The 20,655-nt window shown below is 47.7% G+C and overlaps 1 protein-coding gene across 2 annotated transcripts in view; it reads left to right on the top strand.

The window, feature by feature from the left end:
* SPATA3 (spermatogenesis associated 3) overlaps positions 1-16,520 on the top strand; it is a 28,958-nt gene extending 12,438 nt beyond the window's left edge. The window contains exon 4 of one of the 2 annotated variants that reach the window (XM_043909716.1): positions 16,337-16,520. The gene's annotated coding sequence lies outside the window, so the exon portion shown is untranslated. Of the gene's footprint in view, positions 1-5,019; positions 5,087-16,336 lie in introns of those variants that run through there. The other variant, XM_043909715.1, reaches the window with a different exon arrangement.
* Positions 16,521-20,655: the final 4,135 nt, after the last annotated feature.

Genomic DNA, 20,655 nt, shown 5'->3' with positions numbered 1-20,655 from the left:
GGGTGTGTGTCCAGCCCTGAGCCCTGGGGGATGGGGAGATGATGGGAGGAGAGATAGGAGGAGGGGAAGTGAAGGGGAGCACAGATTGCGGGGAGAATGGAGAGGAGGAGAAGGGAGAAAGGAGTGGACTGGAAACCTGCCCTGCCTGGAGTAGGTCACCTCTGGTGACAAAGTTAACAAGACTCCCCAGAGACTAAATCCAGGCTCCACTCCAGCCCTAAAGCTGTGTGTATGTTGCTGGCCGGGGTCCAGTTGGCAGGTGGGGCTTGTTTTGGGACCCCAGCATCACTGCCATCACTTTCAAACCATGCAGTGTGCCAGCATCACACAGTTCCGCCTCTTTCTTCCGCTCTGAGCGGTGACTCCTCTGTCTCCCGAGGGCAGGCCCCTTTCCCAACACAGAGTTAGGACAGGTGGGTCCTCCCAGGGACAGACAGACCCTCAGTCCTTGGTCCCATGATTTCCCTGGGGAAGAGGGAGACCATGCCAACGGCCCCGCCCGTGTAGAGGCCTGAGACAGAGCCCTTCCCAAGCCCCAGAGCCCATGCCTGGTGATCGTGAGGAGAGGGCGCTTCCTCACCAGACCCTCTGCTTCTGTCCAATTGCTCTTCTGGTGACTGTTTGGGAACCAGTGTTGAGATCCACTTTCACTGGCATCCGGTTGCTTGAGATGTGTTTTAAACGACCTCACTTCCAGACTTGCTTGTCAGAGCCAGGCTGTGATGTAAATTCTCCTGTCATTCATTCCGTGGATGCTGAGGGTTCTGAGGTTGGATGCAGGCACCACCAGTAGGGGGCAGTGAAGCATTTTCTGGAAGCCCAGAAGTAATAGCCACTGGTGGCCATGGTATCTCCCACCTGGCTCCCGTGTCCCCCCAACACCCCTCCCCATGTAGCTATGCAAGTGGGTCAGCTGGGCTGTCACACATCAGTACTGACCAGGTGCCCAGCACCACACCAGCTGCTGTGAGACGTAACGACACAGTAGGGCGTGGACAGCCAAGGCCACCAAGAGGCCAAGGCTAGACTGGTAAAGTCCAGTCTGGTAAAGTCTGTGGATCTAGGCCAGCCAAGGTCCCCAGGCAAAGAGATCAGAGGCGACAACTCAGATGGAGACCCACACACTTACCTGCCATCCAAGCTAGAAGGCGGCAGAGTCCACATGGTGGGGAGTGTTTGGTAATTAAATAATGCATTCAGTCATTAGGTATTTCCTGGGCACCTACCTTGTGCTACAGGAGTAACCCAGGCCAGACAAGAGCTCTCCTCAGGGAGCCTACATTCTAGTGGATGCAGGCAGACTGTGGACAAATCAGTGAATAAACAGGATCACTTGATTTGGTGGTAAATGTTGTCAAGGAAATAAAGTGGATCTGATAAAGAGCAGAGAGAGGTGGGGTGAGCAGGACGGCCCGCTGCCAGAGCCTGGCCGTTCTCTGAAGACCTCTCTGAACTGAGGCGCATTTGGCAGAAGGAGCCAGACCAAGCAGATCTGAGGGAAGAGCATTCTGTGCAGAAGGAACAGCAAACCCTACAGCCCCGAAGCAGAAGAGGCTCTTAATGTTAAGTTTTAGGGCCAGAGAAGAAGCCAGTATGGCTAAGAGCTAGGGGTCAGGATGCCACTTTAGGGGAGACCAAGGTCAGGCAAGGTCTTGGAGCTCCTATTGTGTTCTAGATGTGGTGGACAGCCCCTGCTACAGAGCAACAGCAAATCCTTACATAAGCACACTTCTGGACACTTTACATTTATTGCATGCATGCTAAGTTGCTTCAGTCATGTCCAGCTCTGTGCGACCCTATGGACTGCAGCCTGCCAGACTCCTCTGTGCATGGGATTCTCCAGGCAAGAATACTGGAGTGGGTTGCCATTTCCTCCTCCGGGGGGGTTCTTCCCAACCCAAGAATCGAACCCAAGTCTCTATGTCTCCTGCATTGGCAGCTGGGGACTTTACCACTAGCGCCACCTGGGTTGACCAAAAAAATCATTTGAGATTTTCCGTAACAGTACGAAAAACCTTAAATGTTTTAGCCAACCCAATATTAACTCATTCATCCTCCTCTCAAACGGAAATATCTCAAGCTCCTGGTTTTGATTTCAAAGCAATCACAGTATCTATTGGGAAAAGAATGGGAACGGAGGAGGAAGACCAGGTAGGACTCACTTGAACTGGTCTAGACAGGCAAAGACGGTGCTTGGACCAGGGTGATGGCTGTGGAGGGAAAAGTGAACAGGTACAGTGTGGGCTTCCCAGGTGATTCAGATGGTAAAGCATCTGCTTGCAATGCAGGAGACCCGGGTTCGATCCCTGGGTCGGGAAGGTCCTGTGGAGAAGGAAATGGCAACACACTCCAGTCCTCTTGGCTGGAAAATTCCATGGATGGAGGAGCCTGTAGGTTACAGTCCATGGGGTTGCAAAGAGTCAGACACAACTGAGCAACTTCACTTGGCTTCACTTGACAGTGTGGGGACTGAACCAGCAAGTCTGGCTGGTAGACTGGATGAAACAATGAGGAAAAGGGAAGCCTCAAAGTTGACTCCAAGAGGATGAAGGCACAAGGGACAGAAATCAAGAGTTCTGTTTTACTGTTATTTTTGCTGGACAACTAAGTGGAGATGTCAAGTGGGTAGAAGGATAGAGGGAGCTCACAGGAAAGGCTGGGTCTTAGCTGTGAACATAAGGGTCATTAGCAATAGCTGATGTGGGAAAGATGGAGAGAGCCAACGCCAACGCAGAGAAGTCTGATAGTGAGGGGAGACCCTGCGGAGTAGACACCTGCTCCTGGTCTTCTCTGGGTCTAGGCGAGCACCTGGGATCTCAGGAGGTTTCCAAAGGTAAGGAAAGCAGGCAGGCTCAGGTCAACAAGTGTCCACACTTGGAAAGGTCACAGAGATGTATCTCAGTGGGAGGAGCTGGTGAGCTGTGACCTCTGATCGTAAGGCTCCAGCTGCTTCTCTCTGCTTGTTCTCCTGTTCCCTGACAAATGTGGACAGACAGACGTGTGCTTCCCCAACCTGGCGCCAGAACCCATCCCCATTCATGTAGTGAACAGTGGGAGGACCCTGAACCAGGGTCCTGAACCAGCACTGGGGTTCAGGTCTCATTGCCTCTTGACTGGATGGGCCGACCCTGGTGCTCACTGAGCCCCCACTTGCCAGGCATCTTGTTGCTCAGCAGCTGCTCTCCATGCAGACCCTTTCAAGTGCAAAGAGTTTTCACCGCTTCGAGAGAAAATTTCCTTAGCTTGACAGCTGAACGAAGCTTACCTACCCCTCTTGTGTGGTTAAGGTGCTTCCCAGTAAATCCGGGGACGTGTTCTACCAATGGCATCACTCTGACGCCTCTCTTTTTAACTCAGCTGTAAAGTGAAAGTGGGAACTGGTAGGTTTCCAAATGCCCATGAGGCCTTTTACGACTTGATTTACAAGTGGATTATGAGTTAGGTTACTTGGTGCCGGTGATTTCAGAGAATCCAGTTCAAAATGATATTAAGGAGATTATCTCATGTAACAACAGGACAGCTGGCAGGTGTCAGAGCTGGTTAACTCAACGGTGTTATCAGACACCTGGGGACTTTTCCAGCTTCCGGCTGTGACACCCTCAGCACCGGGCTGGCTAGTTCCCCTCCTGAATTCCCCTCTCAGAATTTTATCCTCATACCTTTAAAAGCTAGGTGGCGCTAATAGTAAAGAACCCACCTGCCAATGCAGGAGACCTAAGAGATGCCAGTTCCATCCCTGGGTGGGGAAGATCCCCAGGAGAAGGGCATGGCAACCCACTCCTGTATTCGTGCCTGAAGAATCCTGTGGACAGAGGAGCCTGGCCGGCTACAGTCCATAGGGTCGCGAAGAGTCGGACACATCTGAAGCAACAGCACGCATTCACACCCTGACAGCCAGAAGCAAGGGAAAAGGCCATCTCCCCTTGGGTCTCTTCTTGAGTTAAGAATCTGTTTCCAGGATGCCCCTCTCCTGGAATACTTGCCCCCACATTGGGGTTGACAAGCCCCTACACTGGGTCTCCTGCTCCTTCTTAAGCAAATTAATAGCATAGTGGGGTGAATTTTCGTAACTGGATTAGACCGATCTAGATGTCCCCCACACCCTGCCCCTATGCACAAGGGGGTACAAAGGGGCGTACCCAACCAAAGGAGGCCCCTGCCAGGAAAGAAGACATGAGAGTGGATATGGGAGAAGCAGACAGCAGCAGCGACTATGGCGGGCAAGAGCGTTTTAAGAAGGTGGTACGTTAGGCAGTGCACGATGAACGGCCAAGTACAGACCTGTTGGCCTGGAAACCTCTCTGACTTCAGTATTTCAGCCACTGAAAGCCACTCCGAGGATGCGTGAATCAGTGCGCATGCGCGCGTTGGTGGTTGGCGGAGTGATGAATTATGGGGTTTTGCAAAGTCTTTCTGAATTTCAGAGACTCAGCTCTTAGACCTTCTGAGAGGGAGATGGGCAGTTGGGTATCCTTCTCACCCTAGAGAGTGAGGAACCATCTGATGACGGTGGCAAAGCCTCCTCTCAAGGGAAAGAAGTTTCTAGAACTTTCTTTCCAAAAGCTTGATGAGCCCCTCTCTCTGCATCCCATCAGTGAATGACGTGGCACTAAAATCAACCGGCTGCTTCCCCCTCTCCTTTTGGGCACTGAGTGTAGTAAAACCACCACAGCCTGGCACTTGGGGGGAGAGAGGCTCCATCTTAGCTGCTGGGGGCCCTGGGGACAAGGAGAGGAAACAGAAGGTGCCAACAATGACCCAAGCCCAGTTCCTGCCAGGCATTTTGCATAAGCTTGTTACAGCCTGAAGGGAAAAAAACAAAGTCTCTGTGAGTTCGGACAAAAGGAAGAGGAAAGGTGAAGAATGGAAGAAATTTTAATCCTAAATACTTTATTTTCCCACAGGAGGATCTTAGCTGCTAAACCCTTACCCTGAGGCCATAAAACTGGCAAGCCACCAAAACTCTGGGGTCACAGTGTGTTGTCTAAGCTAATGGCTCTGTCCTTATTTTTCTTACAGATCCAGTTTTCCATCAAGGATCTCTCTTGTCACCAAAATAGAACAAAACCAAAAAAAAATCAAAAAAAGGAGTTCTGTTTCTTTAATGTATTTTACCCAGAGACACAAAAGTTGGTCTTGGCAAATGGGCAGGGAAATGTGAGGGCCTTGGTGACTTTGTGAGCCCCCCAGGTAAACCAAGGTGGGATCCTGCCCTTCCCGTTGGAGGCCATGGACCCAAGGGAGGCAACTTTCTCTGCACACACTCACAGAAGAAACTATTTCAGATTTTCCTATTCTAAATGCAGGAATTAGGCAACTTAATTCAGTACCTAAGGTAACTAGTCAACAGACAACTAGTATCCACCACCAGAAAACTCTGTCCCTGGGAAGTGGCTTCATTCAGCTTCACCTGGGATGGGGGACGTTCAGAGTCCATCGAGGCGCGGCTCGCAGCCTTGTGGTTTGTCCAGTGACGTAGCTGCACCCAGCCAGTGCCTGGTAGGTTTGGACATCTAGTTCCTGGACCAGCCGAGGCAGAAGTCTTAGTTCAAGGTGATCCCAGGAAACACCAATAGGGGAGACGTGTGAAACAGGTGCAGTGGCCACTGGGGGCAGATGAAGCTGTATTCTTCTAACACAGTGCTAGGAAACAGAATATACACCACAGAGTCACCCCGCCCAGGAGGGGAAGTTGGGTATTATTTATACACTCATCCGTTAAGGGCTCCTGGGAGGGAGGTGGTTAATTTTGTCCCCTGCTCCCTCGGGGGTGAGGGGGCCCAGGAGGATGCAGATGGTGGAAGTTGGGAGTTGAGAATTCAGTGAAGCCTGTTGTTACCCAAGGGGATTGGAGGGGGTGGGTAGCAGGGGGGGTGAGGGCAACCCCTAACTCAAGTGAGCGAGTGCACAGAGCACCCAGGTGACCCGCTCGCCTCTAAGAAGGGGCCAGGCTTGAACCAGCAGGACAGCTCTGGGGGAGGCAGGTCTGCCTGCAACAGCACAGGTGGGATTGGGCAAGAAGGTGGGGGGTGGGAGGAGGCAGAAGGCGGGTTGCCAGGAATCCCGGAGCCCACCCACCACCTCCCAATCCCAGGATTTCCCTTCCTGAGCAGACAATGGGAGACTTGGAGAGGGTACCCTGGGTTGCCAGGATCCTTCTCTGGGCAGTCAGCTTTTGGGAAGAAGAATGCTGGTTTCTGCTGGGGTGGAGTGGGGTCCTGCTGCAGTCTGGCCTGCAGATCAGGATAAAAGGGGCCCGAAGACACGGTGGGGGGACCAGGGACCCCGAGGCTGCTGCTTCCAGTCAGCCCAGTTCTCTAACTGAAGACATTTAGCTCCTTTTTCTGGCATATTAATCAGGCCCCCTTCAGTTGTAAATGTCAGACAACCTAACCCCAAGTGGCCTGAGCAAAAGGACTATATACGGACTCCAGTAAAAGTCAAGAGAAAGTTCAGTCCAGATGTGGTTTGTTCCTGGGGTGCAGGCCGTGCCCCCAGAGCCCATTTCTCTCCATCTGCACTGTCGTGTCAGTTCCGTGTTCAGGCAAGTTCATCCTTCAAGGTGCACCAGCCATAGCCACCCCCCCCCCACCCCACCTCTGAGGTCAAGTCTGGCTGGGAAAGGAAGCCTGTCCCCGAAGCAGAAGGCCCCTGATCGGGCTCTGATTAGGTCCGGGTCCCTCCTGGAACTGCGCTCTAGCCAAGGCAATGTGGTGCTCTGATTGGCCAGGCTAGCCCTACACAACAACCTTTGGAACTGAGGGTCAGCTCCACAGAAAGTATGAGGGCTGAGAGCAGGGAAGAGACCAAATAGTGTTTCGGTAACCTTTAACCGAAGGAAATGGACGTGCGTGCTAGGCAGCTACAAACAGCAGATACTGATGCCAGGTAGGTTTGGACCTGCGGCCAGGGCCTTGATGGCCTCCCACTCCTGACTCTTTCCCTTCCGCCCCCACCACGTTACCAGCATGGAAGTAGTGGGGAGCTGAGGATCTCCAGCTGCTTTAGCCACAGACCCCTGGTGGTCAGATTCCCCCCTGCAGTGGTGACCTCGCATTCCACCTAGGGAAATGTAGTGTCAGTGCTGGCTGCCACAGTATTTAGGGGATACTATGGGCCACTAGTGGTGAAGGCCAAGAAAACAATGCACAGAACAGTCCCACACAATAAATATCCCACCCCAAAATGCCAACAGCATCCTCCTTGGCAATCAGCACCATTGGGTTCACCCCTGCTGTGCTGGTCTTGCCTTGGGTCTCACAGTACTTATCATGGACTGTAGGCATCACTGTCAAAGAATGCAAAACCTCTCCCCCATGCTAACAGCCACATGCCAAGAGTCCCCTATTACTCTTCATCCTGCTGTGGGGTGTTTTGTTGGTGTGTCCTTCTCCCCACTGCCGCCCTCCCCCGCCCCGTTAGGTCCTAGAGGCAGAGACCAGGTGTTTTCCTCTCTCGAATCCTTCCCAGAATATAAAAGAATCTTGTGAGTGAATAGGCCTGCCACCATTACGACCATTTTTGAACAAACAGATTTGGCTTGGGTTATTGAATTCAGAATGGTTTATAAATGTAATCATGGGGTTGAACTAGAGTTGACCCTTGAACAATTCAGGTTTGGACTACACAAATCCACTTGTACACAGATATTTTTCGGCAGTAAATGCTGCAGTACTACATGGCTCATGGCTGATTGAATGTGAGGATGCAGAGGAAGCACAGATATAGCAGCCAACTATAAATTAACTCAGATCAACCCCTCATGTTGTTCAAGGGTCAAATGTATTTTAATGACTGCCAAATTCAAGAGATAGCTCTGTGAGTGCTAAATCACTTCAGTCATTTCCGACTCTTTGCGACCCTATGAACTGTAGCCCACCAGCCTCCTCTGTCTATGGGATTCTCCAGGCAAAAATACTGGAGTGGGTTGCTATGCCCTCCTCCAGGGGATCTTCCTGACCCAGGGATCAAACCTGCATCTCCTCAGCTTCTGCACTACAGGCAGATTCTTTACCGCTGAGCCACCGGGGAAGCCAAGATAGCTCCAAGAGGTGCTTTTGAAGTTTAGAACTAGAGAGAAGTAGAACCAAATATATTTGTGAACATAGTGCGATAACTAAGGTTGTCATGGCTGTGAGCTTGGAGGCAACCTGGTTGAGGCTAGGCTTGAAGATTTAGCATCTTCACCAGGCTGGACTCAGACCTCAACTCTGAATGTGGTCTCCAGACCACGGGTTGGTTCTTCTTGGGAAAGTCAGGTCTGTCCCACTGGAGCAATCCATCCAAGGGTGGGAAATGAGAGTAGAAGAAGGAAAAGGTGGAGCCAGGTCCAGAAAGCCCCATCCTCCGGCACTTGCCTTTCTGGTCCACCCAGCTCATTGGTGCCAGGAGCCTAGGACCAAGTGAAGGGTGCTGAGCTTTCAGATACCACTATGGCCTTTATCTATCCCATTCCCCACCTCCGGAGGATAAACACTCTCCCACTGGTCATGAAGCATGGTGGGTTATAGGTAGAGTTAGTAACTAGGATCCAGAAAACTGAACTGACAAAGCCATCCATAAAATTCATGAGGAACACCTAAGTACAGCCTCTTCCGACTCCTGCCTAGGGTCTCGGGCCCACTGTTGTGTCAGGCAGGGCAAGTCACGCTGCTGTTGCAAGTTGTGGCTTTACCAGGAAATTCAGGCAAACCCTGTGTCGCCAGGCAACTCCTCTTCTGTATATGTAGAAACAGCATATACGTAAATAATATTCAGATTATGTACGTGATCACACCTCACACAGCCAGTCATGGAGACTCGAAGCAGGGATTTGAATCAGCAAAGTGCCCTTGTCAGCATCCCAAGATGCAATCCTGGCCAAAGCCAGGAGGAACTGAGCCATGAATGACAAAAGGACTGGGACCAAGAGCCTTGAGGCACCTCCTCGCTAGAAGTGTAGCATTGCCGGCTGACAAGGAGGAAGCTCTCCAAGAAAGAGGACCACTTGGTCCCAGCTGCAGGGTTGAAGCAAGGAAGCCAGGCTCAGACTCCCCTGACTCTTTGAGGAGTCAGAGAGTCTGCAAAGAGAGCTAAAGAGTTCTATACAAATCTGGGGTGAATGACCCCAGTTGAGCACATAAAATAGACACACAGGAAGGCCCACCTGTCTTCCACTGGACTCAGGGGGAGGAGTCTGGGATGCTGATTCCATGAAAACGCTGAAGCCCCTCACTGGATTCTCCTGTATGCCTTTCTCCACCTTGCTCCATTTTTCTGCCCTTCTCTTGCCTGCCCACCTCCAGTGCTCAAGTGAACTGCTTTTACCATGCTCTGGGGAATCTGATTATACCCCAAAAATGGTGTTTGGATTGCAGTCTGCTGGAGAATGACACTGGGGCGTGGTTTTATCTGCAGGTGTAGTTGGAAATGTTTTTAATGTGCTGATGAGCCATCTTCAAAGATGTAGGGGGTATGGAAGGTTCCAGAGACTACAGTTGCTCAAAGAGCCCAGGGCTCCCAGCAGGCCCTTGGCTAAGCCCTGGGAGCTGGATAACACTGACTGTCTCATCCTCCAGGGGTGAAGGATCATTTGAGGTATATTTTGGACCTTTGGGAATGGCATCCCATCATATCAGTGTCTTCTAGGAGTATCTGAGGTTACACATGTAGTTTTGTTGTTGTTCAGTCACTGTGTCCGACTCTTTGTGACTCCATGGACTGCAGCACACCAGGCTTCCCTGTCCTTCACTACTTCCCTGAGTTTGTTCAAATGTGTGTCTGTTGAGTCAATGATGCCATTCAACCATCTTATCCTTTGTCGCCCCTTCTCTTCCTGCCCTCAATCTTTCCCAGCATCAGGGTCTTTTCAAATCAGTCAGTTCTTCGCATCAGGTAGCCAAAGTATCAGTTTCAGCTTCAACATCAGTCTTCCAATGAATATTCAGGACTCATTTCCTGTAGGGATGGACTGGTTGGATCTCCTTGCAGTCAAAGGGACTCTCAAGAGTCTTCTGCAACACCACAGCTCAAAAGCATCAATTCTTCGTCACTCAGCTTTCTTTATAGTCCAACTCTCACATTCATACATGACTACCGGAAAAACCATAGCTTTGACTGGACAGACCTTTGTTGGCAAAGTAATGTCTCTGCTTTTTAATATGCTGTCTAGGTTGATCATAACTTTTCTTCCAAGGAGCAAGCGTCTTTTAATTTCATGGCTGCAGTCACCATCTGTAGTGATTTTGGAGCCCAAGAAAATTAAGTCTGTCACTGTTTCCATTGTTTCCCCATCTATTTGCCATAAAGTGATGGGACCAGACGCCATGATCTTATTTTTTTTTTTTGAATGTTTAGTTTAAAACTAAAGCCAGCTTTTTCGCTCTCCTAGATTTCACTTTCATCAAGAGGCTCTTTAATTCTTATCCCGTAAGGCTAGCGTCATCTGCATATCTGAAGTTATTGGTATTTCTCCCGGCAATCTTGATTGCAGCTTGTGCTTCATCTAGCCTGGCATTTCTCTTGATATACTCTGCATAGAAGTTAAATAAGCAGGGTGACAATATACAGCCTTGACCTACTCCTTTCCCAGTTTGGAACCAGTGCATTGTTCCGTGTCTAGTTCTGACTGTTGCTTTTACACATGTAGACCCCTCAGCAATTTGACCCCAAGTGCACACTCAAGAGTTGAAACGAGAATTGGGACAGCAACCTCAGAGGGTCTTTCATCTTTCCAAGAGAATACAACCAACAGGCCCCGGGGTGGGGGTGGGGGGTGGGGTGGAAGTGGAGGAGGGGTGTTGCTAGAACACCCGCGTCTTTCTCACTGTGACCTCTAGGGGGAGCCTCCTGCTTCCTCCAGCCAAGAACCCACAATGAGGACCCTTACTGGGGCCGAAATCTCAGGCCAATTCGTGGCCATGAGTTTGAGCAAGCTCCGGGAGTTGGTGATGGACAGGGAAGCTGGGCCTGCTGCAGTCCATGGGGTCTCAAAGAGTCGGACACGACTGAGCAGATGAACTGAACTGAGGCTTTAAAGCCTCCTTCCTCCTCAAGGCTTTCTCACTCAGCCTCTCCAGAGCGGGAAGAAGACGAGCACGGGGTGGGGCCAAAGGGAGCAAACGACACGGGTCAGGTCTCCTGACTGCCCCTTGGTTCCCACAGGACCCTAGTGAAGTGAGAAGGGATGGGAAAGGAGCCCCTCTGAGTGTGGGACTGAATCTCTTAGGAACACCAAACAGCTAGAATCCGCCCCTCCCCCGCGTTGCCCACTGGGCTGCCCTGCCCCTCCCCACCAGGCCTGGCCCTCCAGGGAAGAGGAGGCTACAGAGCACCGAACAGTGGCGGCCCTTGGCATTGAGAATAAGGTTGCGTGTTTATCTCTTGCAAAGCAGCTCCCTGGAAACCTGCAGGGGGAGGTGACTCCACACACATCCCAGAGTCCTCGGCGCTCTTGGCCCCCGCGCCTCCACCACCGGCTCAGCCGCCTGATGCCCTGCACCCCTTTCTCTCCTCCCTTCTGTACCCTTCCCATGGCGCAACAAACATAGAAAGACTTCATTCACAGGCTCCAAGGCTCGGCCTTCTGTGGAAAGCTTTCTGAATATGCAAATTCCTCAGTATTGGATTTCTCTTTTCAAGTGTATTCTCACTGAGAGCCCTTAAGCAGATCAAAGACTTTCCTGGGCGAAAGGCTCCTTAAAAATGACATCTGCATGTAAAGGAGAAGCTTCTGAAACTGCCAGGAAGCAGAACTTCCAGCTATCAAGTCAGGCCTGACCACGAAGGGAGACCAGTTTCTCAGAGCTTTGCAGATGTGAAACCCTCACTTTTGATCTTTGTACCCCACCCTCACCTAGGCCTGGGCTCCTCTGTTCAGAGTTGCCCTGCATCTCTGTGCAGTGCCCTGCATTGCTCATGTTAGTCCTGGGTAACTGGGAACTCAAAACGAGATGGCTGTCACCCACCAGAAGCTCAAATCCAAGGAGGAGGACAAGCCTTGAAGTGAGCCAGCTCTCTACTTTCCAGAAGCCCAGCTCCCTTCACCCCCACAACCAGGAGGTTCAGATCCTCACCAGGGTGACTGTTGGGTCAGCTTTAGGTGTTTTAAGGCTTGATGTCCTGTCTGGGCTGCCCTCACGTTGGCATTTCCAAGACCAGGTCCCTTCCCCTGAGCTTTTCCTCAACCTTCTGACCTTCACCCTCACACCCTCTGACCAGGTGACCCCCAGGAGGGAGTGCCCTATCCTCCCTCCAGCCTCAGATGGGGTTCAAGCTGAAATAAGTGAGACAAACAAGATTTCTCTCTCCTGTTATACCCTTTCCCAATGCCACCAATAGGCCACTTGGTTAAAATGGACATTTTTTTTTCCTGATTATATAAGATTTCACGCCTATATTTGCTACCCGCTCTTGTCACTTCTCTTGGAAATTGTTCCATGCAATATATCATTTTTAATAGCTACATGAGGTGCTGTCATCTGACTATTCCTTAATTGATCAAATGAGCCTCTGCAGGTTCCACATATTGCTGATTCCCAGTGCTGATCAGCGAACACTGGCTATGATGCCTGTCGGACTCACCGATGGGGAAGGGGGACCTAGCTGCATCTGGCTTAGCCAATAAGGGAAACAGTGGCTCATGATGTGTAGAGTCTACAGATCAAGCAGGCTCTGGGGTGGGCTTAATCCAAAGGTCCCATTTCTTTCTTTTTCTCCACTCTGCCTTCCATAAAGTTAGCTTTGTACTAAGACTCCTTGTGGTTGTAAGATGGCTGCCAACAGCACATGTTACCAAACCAAACTTGAGTCTACTTGCCTGCGCACAGTAAAGCCAATCTACCACCACTCGGTTGTGGTGAAGGAAAGTGCAGTGTTTATTGTAAGGTACCGACAAGGAGTCTGGGCAGCTAATGCTCAATGAACCTATGTGGACATAGGGCACCGCATTCTCAGAGTGGAAGCTGTCAACATAGTCTATAATAGCTCCTTGCTAACGATTTTAGTTGCCCATTTACATATATACTTTTATTATCCTAATCATTAACTGCTCAGCTTTGTACTTGGGAGGAGCCCTGCTGTGTTCTGCTCAGTTTGAATATGGCTGTTCTGTTTAAATTCTTACCAGCTCTCTTGGCTCAACTGACTATTTTTGTCACTACATGTTCACATTCTTTCAATCATTAATTCTTGAGCCAGGCTTTTGTGACTCAGGGGAGGCCTAGGTGACTACAGCTTTTCTACAAAGAAGAGGCAGGCAGAGAATATGGGGAAGGGGTCTGTCCCAGGAACGTCCCATGGCCTGACACACCCAGGACCATGAAGGGTAACAGCGTATTTTACCCATAAATGTGCCATATTTGTTTTGAGCTGAAAACACTTAAAGCACAGATGATGCAAGAATGGCATCCTAATCGCCCCTTTCCTTCCTGAAAATAGGAAACTAAAGACTCCCACATGAAAGAAGCCTTCCGTGTACCAGAAAGAAAGTAATATTTTTATCAAGGACAAAACTGACGGTTGAGACAGAGAATTCTATACAAACAGGTGTTGTTAAAATAATTCTTATCTTCCTTTAGTCTCCCCACACTGTTTAGTAACTTTTCCACAATTGCCTGTCTTTTTTCAACTAATATAAAAGCATATATATTTTGCTGTTTTGGGGGGTGTTCATTTCCTTATGAGGGCTCCAATGTCATATAACTTAGAAATTTGTCATTCTTAGAAATTTGTATGTTTTCCTCTTGTTAATCTGAGAGTTTACATCTCAAGCCCAGTCGAAAAACCCTAAGAGGGTGCAGGGAAAATGTTGCCTCCCTGACAGTTGCAATATATCTTTGTCAACATCCAGAGAAAGGGCCCACAAGCCTGTGCCTTTCCCAGCATTCCAAGCAGCAGTCCTATAACTTGCTCTAATTGGACCCCTTTTGGTCACAAACCACCGGTGATGGAGACCAGGGGTGTGGACTGTGCTGATTAGCTTAGACCTCCTAGGGTCCACCTACAGATTCGGGTTGAATTAGCTTCCCCTGAAGTGAGTAGATTGCATGAGGGAAGTCATATGATCTGAGTGAAAATTAGGTTGTTTTAGTAAGGAAGCTTATTTACTAAGGGCTTCCCTGATAGCCCAGTTGGTAAAGAATCCTCCTGCTTTGCAGGACACCTTGGTTCAATTCCTGGTTCGGGAAGATCCACTAGAGAAGGGATAGGCTACCCACTCCAGTGTTCTTGGGCTTCCCTTGTGGCTCAGCTGGTAAAGAATCCACCTGCAATGTGGGAGACCTGGGTTGGGAAGATCCCCTGGAGAAGGGAAAGGTTACCCACTCCATTATTCTGGCCTGGAGAATTCCAGGTCACAGAGAGTCGGACATGACTGAGTGACTTTCGCTTTCAGCAAGGAAGCATGGAATGCTGAGGAGATGATCAACATGTACATTCTCAGTATTAGTTTTCTCCTTTTTTAACATGTCACCTACTGATGGATATAATAATGTGCATGTTGGCTTAGACGGTAAAGAATCTGCCTAACAGTGCAGGAGACCTGGGTTCAATCCCTGGATGGGAAAGATCCCTTGGAGAAGGGAATAGCAATCCACTCCAGTATTCTTGCCTGGAGAACTCCATGAACAGAGGAGCCTGGTGGATTATAGTCCATGGGGTCGCAAAGAGTTGGACATGACTGAGCAACAGACAGTTTGACTTTCATTGATGAAGATACACATTTTCCCAATCTTTCACTCTTAAAAACAGTACTACCATGAACATCCTTAAACATACACACCCTTTTGCACAGGATCCCCAATACCGTCTTCAAACTTGCAGTATACTTCTCTCTCCATGTTTAAGGCCCCAAGAACAAGCTGCCTGACACCTTCACTGTCATTACCTCCATGGCCTGAGTAATGAAGACAGAAATGAGTCAGGGTGGCTATCTAGGGTGGAAAAAGTGAGGCCTGATTCTCACTGCACAGAAGCCAATTATGGCCAGGGAGTACTCCCCTAGGGTGAGAAATCCTGGTCAGATACCTTCGTTGGTTCAACTGCCAACTGTGTCTTTAGACTAATTCTGTGAAGTACAGAGACTAATTGGCTCTCTGGTACACACCTAACACACCTAACAAATAACAGTGAGACAGAGACAGAAAAAAGCAATGTTATCTCATTCAAAAAGTTGAGGAGAGGGCTTCCCAGGTGGTCCAGTGGCTGAGACTCTGCACTTCCTATGCCAGGGGGCCCCAGGTTTGATCCCTGGTCAGGGAACTAGATCCCATATGCTGCAACTAAGAGTCTGAATTTGGAAGAAAAAAAAAATGATGCTGCAGTTAAAAGATCTTGCATACTACAACTGGTAACAGCTAAATAAATATTTAAAAACAAAAAACAGGGACTTCCCTGGTGGCATAGTGGAAAAGAATCTGCCTGCCAATGCAAGAGACATAGGTTCAATTCCTGGTCCAGGAGGATGCTGCATACTGCAGAGCAACGTAGTCTATGCGCTGCAACTACTCATCCTGCACTCTAGAGCCCACGAGCCACAAGTACATAGCCTGCAAACTGCACCTATTGAAGCCTGCGTGCCTAGAGCCCGTGCTCTGCAACAAGAAAAGCCACTGTAATGAGAAGCTCATGCACCGCAAAGAAGAATAGCCCCTGCTTGCCATAACTAGAGAAAGTCCACCAAAGCAATGAAGACCCAGCACAACCATAAATAAACAAATAAAATTATTTTCTGAAAAAATAGAACTTTGAAAGAAAACGAAATACAGAACAACAGCAAAAAGAAAAAGGAAAAGAAAAACTGAGGGGAAAGAGGGACATACAGACCATAGCTATAACAAAAAAACTTTCTACATACTGATTTAGTCATACCTCACAAATTTTGGTGTTTTATTTTTACTTTTACTCAATTAAAACTGTTTCCAAACTTCACTTGTTTTCATTTGCCCCACAGGTTACTTAGAAAGTGGCCCATATATTTGAGGAATTCCTAGGTATCTTATTGATGACTGATTAAATAGCTCAGATAATGTACCCTGTGTGTTTTCAATCCTTTGAAATTGATTAAAGCTTGTTTTATGGCCCAACATAGAGCCTATCATAGTGAAAGTGCTATATGTTTTTTAATACAATCTGACAAGCTCTACTTTTCACATAAAATATTTGGTTCATTGATATAAATAATTATTAATATGGTTAGATTTCAGTCTACTGTATTGGTTTAGTTTTCTGTTTATCCCATCTGTTCTTTTTTTCTATTCATCTCTTCCCTGAGTATATTTAGTCTGCCATTTAGTTCATTTATTTTCTTGGCCAAACTTCTTCGTGTTGTTTCTAGTGGTTTTTTTTTTTTTCTTTCTAGAAACTGGAACATTCATCTTTAACTTACCCATGTTATTGATCTCAAGCCTGCCTACCACCACCTGCATGCTACCTCCTACTTGTGAACTGTCTGTCCCTCAGTCACATCATTTTTCCAGTCACGGAAGCTATTCATTCATGCATTCATCTATCAGGTACACTTAATGAGCACCAGGATATTGCAGGAAGAAGATGCTAGTTCTCAAACAAAGTATAAATGGAAAAGGATATGTTTCCTTCTGGACTTCCCCAGTGGCTCAGCTGTAAAGAATCCACCTGTAATGTATGAGAAGCAGGGGGTGCAGGTTCAATCCCTGGGTCAGGAAGATCCCCCGGAGGAGGGTGTGGCAATCCACTCTAGGGTTCTTGCCTGGAGAATCCCATCAACAGAGGAGCCTGGCAGGCTGTGGTCCATAGCATTGCAGAGTTGGACATGACTGAAGCAACTAAGCACGCATGGTTCCTTCCACCACCAGAAGTGACAGGGCAGTGCAGTCATCATCTCTAAGACCAATATGAAATGATGCTGTCACTGTAGAAAGTAAGGCCACTACAAGGATGAAGGCAGACTCTCTTCAATCATGTCCCAAGCAGTCCCAGTCAGCTCGACTTGAATGCAAACAAGTCAAGCTTCCTATACAAAATGATTACCCCGGAACAGGCAGAAGTCATTGAACTAGGAAAGCCAGAACGACTATGGGTGACTTGGAGCCAATTTTCCACACTGTTGCATCTGAGGATGGTTTAAAAACATCTTTAAAATGATGATTAAGAGCATTTTCAAATCATAAGACCAGTGCACAAGATCTGTATGTGTCAGGCTGTGCACAGAGGTGCTTTTTATAGTTGCATAAAAGTCCCCAATTCTTTGGCCATGCCTAAGAATGCTCAAACTACTACACAATTGCACTCATGTCACACACTAGTAAAGTAATGCTCAAAATTCTCCAAGCCAGGCTTCAGCAATACATAAACTGTGAACTTCCAGATGTTCATGCTGGTTCTAGAAAAGGCAGAGGAACAAACAGCAAGTTGCCAACATCTGCTGGACCATCGAAAAAGCAAGAGAGTTCCAGAAATACATCTATTTATGCTTTATTGACTATGCCAAAGCCTTTGATTGTGTGGACCACAATAAACTGTGGAAAATTCTTCAAGAGATGGGAATACCAGACCACCTGACCTGCCTCTTAAGAAACGTGTATGCAGGTCAGGAAGCAACAGTTAGAACTGGACACAGAAGAACAGGCTGGTTCCAAATAGGAAAAGGAGTACCTCAAGGTTGTATATTGTCACCCTGCTTATTTAACTTATATGCAGAGTACATCATGAGAAACGCTGGGCTGGAAGCAGCACAAGCTGGAATCAAGATTGCCGGGAGAAATATCAATAACCTCACATATGCAGATGACACCACCCTTATGGCAGAAAGTGAAGAAGAACTGAAGAGCCTCTTGGCGAAAGTGAAAGAGAAGAGTGAAAAAGTTGGCTTAAAGTTCAACATGCAGAAACCTAAGATCATGGTATCTGGTGCCATCACTTCATGGCAAATAGATGGAGAAACAGTGGAAACAGTGGCTGACTTTATTTTGGGGGGCTCCAAAATCACTGCAGATGGTGACTGCAGCCATGAAATTAAAAGACACTTACTCCTTGGAAGGAAAGTTATGACCAACCTAGACAGCTTATTACTTTGTCAACAAAGAGACATTACTTTGTCAACAAAGGTCTGGTCTGGTCAAGGCTATGGTTTTTCCAGTAGTCATGTATGAATGTGAGAGTTGAACTATAGAGAAAGCTGAGCACCGAAGAACTGATGCTTTTGAGCTGTGGTGTTGCAGAAGACTCTTGAGAGTCCCTTGGACTGCAAGGAGATCCAACCAGTCCATCCTAAAGGAGATCAGTCCTGGATGTTCATTGGAAGGACTGATGTCGAAGCTAAAATTCCAATACTTTGGCCACCTGATGCAAAGAACTGATTCATTGGAAAAGACCTGACTCATTGGAAAAGACCCTGATGCTGGGAAAGATTGAGGGCAGGAGGAGAAGGGGACGACAGAGGATGAGATGGTTGGATTGCATCACCGACTCAATGGACATGAGTTTGGGTAAACTCTGGGAGTTGGTGATGGACAGGGAGGCCTGGTGTGCTGCAGTTCATGGGGTAGCAAAGAGTTGGACATGATTGAGCGACTGAACTGAAAAGTCCCCAACATTAGGGTACTGATTGAAATAAAGTGTGGTTAATCATGGGCTTCCCCTAGTGGCTCATATGGTAAAGAGCCTGCCAGTAACGCAGGAGACACCAGTTGGATCCCTGGGTCAGGAAGATCCCCTGGAGAGGGGTATGGCAGCCCACTCCAGTATTCTTGCCTGGAGAATCCCATGGACTGAGGGGCCTGGAGGGCTACAGTCCATGAGGTTGCAAAAAGAGTTGAACACAACTGAAGCAACTGAGCATGCACATACGCATGGTTAATCACACATACGGGGCTTCTGAGGTGGCTCAGTGATAAAGAATCCACCTCCCAATGCAGGAGACGTGAGTTCAATCCCCAGGTCAGGAATATCCCCTGGAGAAGGAAATGGCAACCCACTCCAATATTCTTGCCTGGGAATTCCCATGGACAGAGGAGCTTAGAGGGCTACAATGCATGGGGTCACAAAAGAGTCAGACACAACTTAGCGACTAAACAACAACAAACTACATATACGTGACACTATTTAGCCTTTTGGAATGACAGTGTCAGTCTATAGGTGTTGATGTGGAAAGATATCCACAATATATGGTCCAGGGAGAAAAGCAGATACTGGAACACTTTGTGATGCCATTTGCATGAATGGTTAATGGTAGAGTAGACCTATGGTAGGAGTCATACAATAGGGGTTGTGTCTGGTTTTGAATACTGTCATATTCCAGGACATGACACAGGGATTTACATATTCTAGGCCCTCAATAAATATTTGTTAAATATAATCAAAACTTTGTTAAAAACCTTGAAGGTTAATCCCCTACCTGTTAATAATAGAACAGTGGGTGATTTTTTTTCTTTTTCATTGTCTTTATTTTCTGTTGTTTTTCTGCAAGAAATATGCTGAGAATAGGATTGACTGCTGCCTTCAGAATTACACTGTAATGAATATACACATTCCTCTGTAAGCACACACTGGGTTTTTAGGTCCCTGTTGTCTGTGTTGCTGCCTGAGAGAGCTGGAGGCCAGTGGAGGCTCTAATGAAGCTTTAGTGACTGCACTTTGTTCTTCTCAAGTTTGCCTCGCAGACAAGCTGGTGACTTTCTGATGTTAATCTACCAGATCCATGACCAGAGTGGGGGGAAAGTGCTTAAAAACTCAAAATTCTTAGAATTCTTCCTGAGGATTATAAAGCTGCATGAGGACATGAATTTCTGAATCCCATTCCACTATCCAGGCAATAAAGATAAGTTCATAACTATTGTGTCAAATGTCAAGTAAACATCAGATGGAAGAAGAGGAGTTTTGAAAGAATGCAAGTGGGTAAAAATTCTTTCTACTGCAGGAATCACAGAAATGGTAACACAATGATTATTCTCAAAGGCTGAAATAGAAACTTTCATCTCAATAAAACCCCTGAGCTTCCCAGATTAGAGAATGGCACAGAGTTCAGTATAAGCCCAAGTGAAAACATTTGAGATATTTTATGTGTATCTTTATTTTTATCCTGCTCTGACTAAAAAAAGTAGAGAGAAAACATTTAAGCTTGCTTGCTAAATACATTAATAAAATATTTTTTAAGAAGTCACAGATGCTATTAGGAAGAAGAGAGAATTAGCTTAGGAGAAATAATGTGAAGCCAGGGATAAGGTTGATACACAAAATGCTTGCAATGAAAGTTCTACATACTTGCTAGTTACGAGCCACAGTTTGACTCTGAGCTTCCTAGCAGCCCATGCAAAGAAAGAAACAAGACCAGCTGTTTTACTCAGGATGTCTGTGAGAATAAAAACAATCATGTGCTTAATTCCAAGACCAGAAAGGCATTTCTTCCATGTGTTTTCATAGGGAACAAGGGGTCCTATCGAACACACAGATCTGTCAGTGGAACACATGCTTCCAGGCACTGAGCCCATCTTTTTGAATCCTTGATCCATCCCTCTGGGCAAGAGAAGTGCCAACCAGGATCTGGTCTGAGCAAGAAATATTACGATAAGATTCATATTTAGTGGTCAGCTCATCTTACCCCAGTCCCCCTGTGAACAGTGATCATGAAGTCACCGATGTCCATATGCCCAAACACATACATCCTAGATCTCATCAACTGGGGGACTAAGGGGCTACTGA

This window comes from Cervus elaphus, chromosome 8 (genome assembly GCF_910594005.1).
Source record: "Cervus elaphus chromosome 8, mCerEla1.1, whole genome shotgun sequence".
Classification (NCBI taxonomy): Eukaryota; Metazoa; Chordata; class Mammalia; order Artiodactyla; family Cervidae; genus Cervus; species Cervus elaphus.
Note: the sequence above shows the minus strand (reverse complement) of the source record. Positions and strands in the feature narration are given on the sequence as shown.